An 8984-nucleotide genomic window follows, 5' to 3' on the forward strand; every position below is an offset into this window, starting at 1 on the left:
GTCAGGTGGTGGTGGTGAGTGCAAAAAAACTCCCAGAGCTGGTATGAGGCAAAAACCTTGTGAGGAACCATACTCAAAATGTAGCCCCTCCACATGTGGTTGACACTGAAGGTTTATTCATTATACAAGGTGGTATCAAAAAGTTTAGAGACTAATGGTGCTACCTGGTGTAACTCTGACCCACGTGCATTACCACACCTGCAATTACATAATGGAGAGCAAGCCATAACAAAGAGCAAACGTGAAATAGTAAGAGATCAGGAAGACCACCTTGTAAATTTACAATTACATTACAATAACATTTGGCAGATGACTTCTTCCAGAACACCTTGCAATTATCTTGTTCATACATCTGAGCAAGTGAGGATTTAGGGCCTTGCTCAAGGGCCAAGCAGTGGCAGGTTGTGGATTTAAACTGACAACCATTTGAACAGTGTACACTGAGCTGCCTATTTTACTTGAAACAAATATATCAGATATATATATATATATATATATATATATATATATATATATATATATATATATATATATAAAATGTTATTTGCTTAGGCGCCGCCCAAGTGGCAGCCTGTTGCAGCAGCTCCCGTAAAGTTTGTGCTTTTTTTATTTATTTTATAGTGTTCCGCACTTTGTGTTTTTCTTTTTAAGTGTATGCGCGTAAATTTGAAACTGCACAATGGACATAAACAAAGCCACCGAGCTTGCTCTACTTTTCCTGCTTTTTTGGACTTTGTTCACAGTCGCGTCTGGAAACTCTGTTCACAGCCACGGTCCTATTGTTTACACCAGGGATCAGCTGTTAGCATTCCGCAACATGCCGATGCTACTAGGAGAAAAAACGGATATTCCCCGCGAGCTAAGAAGGAGAAGATGGGGAAACCGTGCTGGAGCTTTGTGTCGGAATAAAAGGAGACGTTACAGACCAACTCTCCCGTCCATCGTTATGGGAAATGTAAGATCTTTACCCAACAAGATGGACGAGCTAGCGGCTCTTACCCGGCATCAGAGGGAATTCCGGGAGTGTAGCATCATGCTGTTCACGGAGTCATGGCTAACCAAGCTAACACCGGACACGACCGTGGCTTTGGATGGATTTGATTTACTGCGCGCGGACAGAACGATGGAGAGCGGTAAGAGAAAGGGAGGAGGACTGGCAGTGTTTGTGAATAATAGATGGTGTAAATCTGGACACATCACTATTAAAGAGCAGATCTGCTGTAAGGACATTGAGTTGTTAGCCGCTAGCATGAGGCTGTACTATCTGCCGAGGGAATTCTCGCATGTTATCGCGATAGCTGCGTATATTCCCCCCTCTGCTGACGGTGAATCGGCATGCGATGTCCTGCATTCTGTTGTTAACAGACTGTTAACACAGAGTCCAAATGCCCTTCTCATTATCTCTGGAGATTTTAATCATGCCCCTCCATCCTCCACTCTGCCCACATTCATGCCACACCAGAGACAATAAAACACTGGACTTATTTTATGCAAACTCAAAGGAGGCCTATGCTTCATCACCTCTCCCCCCCTTGGGAAGATCGGATCACAACCTGGTTCATCTCCTACCTGTGTACAAACCCCTTGTATGCAGGCAACCAGCTACCTCCCGCACAGTGACGACATGGTCTGATGAGACCGATGAGGCTCTGAAAGACTGTTTTGAAACAACTATGTGGGAGGAATTGTGCAGTCCACATGGGGAGGATATTGACAGTCTAACAGACTGTATTACGGACTACATTAACTTCTGTGTGGAGAATACTGTACCCACCAGGACTGTACGGTGTTTTCCCAACAACAAACCGTGGATTAACCCTGATATAAAGACTCTCCTTAAAGAAAAGAAGAGGGTGTTTAAATCAGGAAACAAGGAAGAGCTGAAAACTGTCCAGAGAGAACTGAGGAAGAAGATCAGGGAAGGAAAAGCATGCTACAGGAGGAAGATGGAGGATCAGCTGCAGCAGAACAATGTCAGCGGTGTATGGAAGGGGCTCAAAACCATCACTGGTCACAAGGAGCCAAGCTCTCAGGCTGTGGGTGACCAGAAGTGGGTGAATGATCTCAATCTATTCTTTAACAGATTTGATCAGCTACCCTCCCTGCCCCCATCCAGTCCCCCCTGCTGCAATCCCCCCTCTCTGCTTCCACAGCAAGCAGCTCCAGCCACACCTCTCTCTGCACTGCTATCAGCTCACAGACAATACACAACACACCTAACCCTGCTGCAGGCCCAGACGGCATCAGCTCCAGGATACTTAAGACCTGTGCTGACCAGCTGTGCGGCATATTGCTGTACATGTTTGACCTGAGCCTGAAGCTGGGAAAGGTGCCACAGATATGGAAAACATCCTGCGTGGTGCTGTTCCAAAGAAGACTTCGGAGACTATCGACCAGTAGCGCTGACCTCGCATCTGATGAAAACATTGGAGAGGCTAGTGCTCACTCATCTCCGACCTCTGGTGAGCCCATCAATGGATCCACCTCAGTTTGCCTACCAACCTGGCATTGGAGTGGAAGACGCAGTCATCTTCCTCCTAAATCGGGCTATTTCACACCTGGAAAAGGCTGGGAGCACTGTGAGAGTCATGTTTTTTGACTTCTCTAGTGCTTTCAACACCATCCAACCTGCGCTCCTGAGGGATAAGATGGTGTACATGGGAGTGGACCATCATCTGTCTGCCTGGACACTGGACTATCTCACAGACCGACCACAGTATGTGAGGACTCGTGACTGTGAGTCTGACATGATTGTCTGCAATACTGGAGCCCGCAGGAACGGTTCTTGCCCGTTTCTCTTCACCATCTACACTGCAGACTTCATGTTCAGCTCAGAAACCTGTCACCTACAGAAGTTCTCTGATGACTCTGCCATCGTCGGTCTGATCACGAATGATGATGACAGAGAGTACAGAGGACTGATCCAAAACTTTGTGGACTGGTGCCAATGGAGCTGCCTCCAGATAAATGCGGGGAAAACGAAAGAACTGGTGGTGGATTTCCGTAGGCACAAACAAATTTTATCACCAGTGAACATTCAGGGTAGGGACATTGTGAGAGTGGACTCTTACAAATACCTGGGTGTTCACCTAAACAACAAACTGGACTGGACAGACAACACTGAGGCAATCTACAAGAAAGGGCAGAGCAGACTCTTTCTGCTGAGGAGACTAAGGTCTTTTGGAGTACAGGGAGAGCTACTGAAGACCTTTTTTGACTCTGTGGTGGCCTCAGCCATATTCTATGGAGTGGTCTGCTGGGGCAGCAGCATATCTACTGCAAACAGGAAGAGACTAGACAAGCTGATCAGGAAGGCCAGCTCAGTCCTGGGGATTCCCCTGGACACTGTACAGGAGGTGGGAGAAAGGAGGATGGTAGCAAAACTATCATCATTGCTGCAGAACGCCTCCCACCCCCTGTATGAAACCGTTACATCGCTGAGCAGCTCTTTTAGTGACAGACTGATACATCCTAAGTGTCTGAAGGAGCGATACAGAAGGTCTTTTCTCCCTGCTGCTATTAGACTGTACAACCAAAGCTGTTCCCAGTAAAACCAGTCACCACCATACAACACTGCTATTACTTTTTAAGATGTGCAATAACTTTATCTGTGTGAAATATTATTAAACGAATCAGGTACAATATTATATATATATATATAGACTGTTTTGAGTGCACTGAATGGAACATGTTTAGGAAGGCTGCAACCAACGGCGATTCCATCAACTTGGAGGAGTACACGTCACCAGCTACATCAGCAAGTGCATTGATGACGTGACCATCTCGAAGACCATCACTACATGCACCAACCAGAAGCTGTAAATGACTGCAAAAGTGCGTACGCTGCTGAAACAAAAAGACTCTGCCTTCAGAGCAGGGGACAAGACAGCCTAAAGAACAACAAGGGCCACTTGATGCACTTTATGTTGTGTTGTAGCTCTATGTTGTTAAGTGTAGCACCAGGGTTCTGGAGGAACATTGTCTCGGTTTTTTTTACTGTGTACTGTGTACCACTGTGTATAGAAGAAACGACAACAAAAGCCTCTTGACTTGACTTGACTAATCATGAGAATCAACCTTTCTATCAGTGAATCAGAGGAATGCTTTCATAGCAGACATGGAGAAGGAATCAGGCAAGCTAAGCAGAACCAGTAATGTGTTGTTCGAAGATATTCACTGAAAGGTGTGCCTATGAGTACTGGTAAAAATTCTACCATGCCTGCCAGTAAATGTCTGTGGCTTTTGGCTTAACAACAAAACAAGACCTGATCAAATTCTGAATTTCCCACATGTAGAGTAGGCCTCCAGTCAAAATCTGACAATGATTCAAAGCAATTATCAAATTCTTACACTCCAACATAACTTAGCACAAGATGTGTTCCTTTTGTGTTGATTTCTGACAAGGTTGTTTTCCTCATACCGTCTCAGAGATGCTTTTATTGTCACTGTTGCTGCAGGCTTGGCTAAAGGGGGTACAGAAATTAAGAGTCCTAGCTTTTTCTACTCTTAGGGTGAACTATTATAATGACTATTATATTTAATTATTATTATAAATTTCCCATAGCTGCATAAACAAGCCTGAAATACTACAACATATGCAGTCTTATTTTTATAAGTACTACAATAAAGAAAATGTAAACAAAATTGCTTGTCTATGTGTCCATCCACATGTGCAAATCAATTGTGTTTATATGTAGAACATTTTTTAACAATAGACATTGTGTCAAAGCAGCTCTGCAGAGATAATGTGGTAATAATACTGCCCTCTTGGTCCACTTGGAGACTTCCTAGAAGAGATGGACACAGACAATGTCCATTGTGAAAAGCGCTTTACTTCTCAATCCCCCTGCTCAACCTGATTCATTATCCCTGACTGCTGAAGACTTTGCCTCCATTTATTATAAAAAGATTATGGAAATCTGCCAGACCACCACCTCTCAGGACGTCGCTCAGTCTCTATACTCTGCTGAGGACGTTGCTCAGCCTTTGGTCTTTGCCAAGGGCATCGCTCCATTCCGGATCTCCGTGGTGGACGTCACTCCACTCCAGGCCTCTGCAGGGGATGTCACGCCGTTCCTGTTCTCAATAGTGGGCGTCGTTTTGTTCCAGATCTTAGCAGAGGGCCTCGCTCCGCCTCAGATCTCTGCAGGGGACGTTGCTCTGCCTCGGGTCCTTCCCGACCTTCCCCCGTTTCTTGCCGGTGCGTTCCAGGCCTCCTACTTTGACCCTGGATGGTTTAGTCTCTTGTCAAAACCTTAACCTGCCAGAATTTCAATTCTGGACTACTGCAACTCTCTGCTGGCAGGTCTTCCTTTGAACACTATTCGTCCACTGCAAATGATCCAATAATTAAATTGCACAATGTGTTCAACCTGCCCATGTTCTCCCACAAAACCTTGGAGCTGCCAGGAAGCAGGATTTCTGGACTACAAACCAAAAACCATGAACAAGGTCAAAAACATCACAAGTGAACATGAAGGAAAGACATAAACGCATTATGAGACAACATAAATTACATAAAAAAAACTGATTTTAATTATGACGCGTGTATGTAGCCCACTTTTATCAGGAACTGTTAACATTCACATTTAGGTAAAGTATTTTCAGCTGTGAGTCCCAAAACAGTGGCGAAGACTAACAGGTTAACCGATTGTATACAAGTGTCTGCTTTACCTACATTACCAGTTGTTTCTTTTCATGATGATCAAAATACTATACTGGTTTCACCTGAATGATTTAGGAAAAGCTCCAAAGCAAATGAGAAAACCATAAATATATACACTATATTTTTCAAAAGTATTGGGACACACAAACTTTCCTGCCATATGTGGATCTTTTCCAAACTGCTCCCACCAAGCTGAAGGCACAGAAATATACATATTTGAATGCAGTATAGTGAAATTTTGTGTTCACTTGAATCTTAAACCTATTTGCAAGCTCCGTGAAGATCTGCTTTACATCGTTTGGAGAACATTATGAGTGGCCTGCTATGAATGAATGTAAACACTGACTGCACCCTAGACCTCCTCACCTTCTCTACTCCATCAGTACCTGACTTTACTAACAACCTTGTAACTGATTGAATCTCCACAAAATCTGGTGGAACTTCTTCCCAGAGAAGTGGAGCTCATTATAAGAGCCTGAACAAACAACATATCCACCTTTCTCCTCTCCATCATATCAGCTCCCACATTCCCTTTACCAATTATAGTACCAAAATTTAAAGTACCCACCCAAACCTCCACTCTCCACTTCTCCTTTCCATGCTGTCTCTGTAGACGTGTTCTTCCGCTCCTTCTCCTCCTTTGGCCAACAGTAGCCCAATTTCCACCAGTACCCTGTTGGCTAACAATACCTGTGGCTGTAACCCAGGCCTCGACCGATCCGGTATTAAAGGTTTTACTGGTGTCTAAAGATTGCAATTGCGTTAAATGCATGGTTAATAGATCCCGATATAGAACCCTGGGAAATAAGTGCAGTAAATATATTTATTTATATATATATATATATATATATATATATATATATATATATATATATATATATATATGCACAGTGGAACCCGGTTATGTCGATGTCCTAGGGGTCGCCAAAAGCATTGAGATAACTGATGATCGAGATAAACGAAAATCAATATGGCGGCAATATATTAACGTCCTTGAAATTTCTTTATGTACATGATGTGCGTTAATAAATGAGAATGTGCATGCAGGTGTTTTTCGAGGTTTTTTACACAACAGCGTCGCTGCGATCTGTTTGATGAAGGCATGCTATAAAAATGTACATGCAGTAAATGTTTGTTAACTGTCAGGAATCCATCTGCCACGCCCCCTTCGGCGTGTCAGGTGCTTTCTCGTCCGCTTTCTCTGAAGCTCCCGGCTTCAATCACGCACATATGGTGCTCGTTTATCATCATCACCAGCTCTTATTTAAACTTCCACACTCTCACTGTCCGTTATTGTTGGTATATGTTGGTTCACGGCGGTCATTGTTATCGCTCATGCGTATCCCGGTACGTGCCTTCCCACCGGCACTCTCTCAACGGCTGCTCTTTTCTACCCAAAGCGCATCGCGGATTCCCCCGATCCTGCCATTGTTCATTCTATGCTTTTGCTGCTCATCCCACATTCTCCCGTGTGCTGTTCAGCGCCGCGCTTCTACTTTTGCCTCCCGTTCATCGCATAACATTTAACAACAAAAGGCATATGTGCACTAACTAACAGCAGAGATTCAGCAGTATACAATAAAACACCTGTAGCATCTGTAAGGCTTGATTTTTCCGCCACTTTCGCGAGTTCTTCTGCGGCTGCACAGTGCCGATCGAGATAACTGACGTTAAATGGGGAATTTTTCCACCCTTGTGCTCGAGATATTAGGGTTCGGTGACATAAAAAGTCGACATAACCGATTAAAAATGCTTAGACAAAGCGAGAATTTGGCGGTTCCACTTCAAAAATGTCGACTTAATAGGGTTGTTGAGTTAACCGAGATCGAGATAAGTGGGTTCCACTGTATATATATATATATATATATATATATATATATATATATATATATATATATATATATAAACTGTTTTGAGTGCACTGAATGGAACATGTTTAGGAAGGCTGCAACCAACGGCAATTCCATCAACTTGGAGGAGTACACGCCACCAGCTACATCAGCAAGTGCGTTGATGACGTGACCATCTCAAAGACCATCACTACATGCACCAACCAGAAGCTGTAAATGACTGCAAAAGTGCGTACGCTGCTGAAACAAAAAGACTCTGCCTTCAGAGCAGGGGACAAGACGGCCTAAAGAACAACAAGGGCCACTTGATGCACTTTATGTTGTGTTGTAGCTCTATGTTGTTAAGTGTAGCACCAGGGTTCTGGAGGAACATTGTCTCGGTTTTTTTTACTGTGTACTGTGTACCACTGTGTATAGTAGAAACGACAACAAAAGCCTCTTGACTTGACTTGACTAATCATGAGAATCAACCTTTCTCTCAGTGAACCAGAGGAATGCTTTCATAGCAGACATGGAGAAGGAATCAGGCAAGCTAAGCAGAACCAGTAATGTGTTGTTCGAAGATATTCACTGAAAGGTGTGCCTATGAGTACTGGTAAAAATTCTACCATGCCTGCCAGTAAATGTCTGTGGCTTTTGGCTCAACAACAAAACAAGACCTGATCAAATTCTGAATTTCCCACATGTAGAGTAGGCCTCCAGTCAAAATCTGACAATGATTCAAAGCAATTATCAAATTCTTACACTCCAACATAACTTAGCACAAGATGTGTTCCTTTTGTGTTGATTTCTGACAAGGTTGTTTTCCTCATACCGTCTCAGAGATGCTTTTATTGTCACTGTTGCTGCAGGCTTGGCTAAAGGGGGTACAGAAATTAAGAGTCCTAGCTTTTTCTACTCTTAGGGTGAACTATTATAATGACTATTATATTTAATTATTATTATAAATTTCCCATAGCTGCATAAACAAGCCTGAAATACTACAACATATGCAGTCTTATTTTTATAAGTACTACAATAAAGAAAATGTAAAAAAATTGCTTGTCTATGTGTCCATCCACATGTTCAAATCAATTGTGTTTATATGTAGAACATTTTTTAACAATAGATATTGTGTCAAAGCAGCTCTGCAGAGATAATGTGGTAATAATACTGCCCTCTTGGTCCACTTGGAAACTTCCTAGAAGAGATGGACACAGACAATGTCCATTGTGAAAAGCGCTTTACTTCTCAATCCCCCTGCTCAACCTGATTCATTATCCCTGACTGCTGAAGACTTTGCCTCCATTTATTATAAAAAGATTATGGAAATCTGCCAGACCACCACCTCTCAGGACGTCGCTCAGTCTCTATACTCTGCTGAGGAAGTTGCTCAGCCTTTGGTCTTTGCCAAGGGCATCGCTCCATTCCGGATATCCATGGTGGACGTCACTCCACTCCAGGCCTCTGCAGGGAATGTCACGCCGTTC

Source organism: Silurus meridionalis, chromosome 1 (assembly GCF_014805685.1).
Source record: "Silurus meridionalis isolate SWU-2019-XX chromosome 1, ASM1480568v1, whole genome shotgun sequence".
Classification (NCBI taxonomy): Eukaryota; Metazoa; Chordata; class Actinopteri; order Siluriformes; family Siluridae; genus Silurus; species Silurus meridionalis.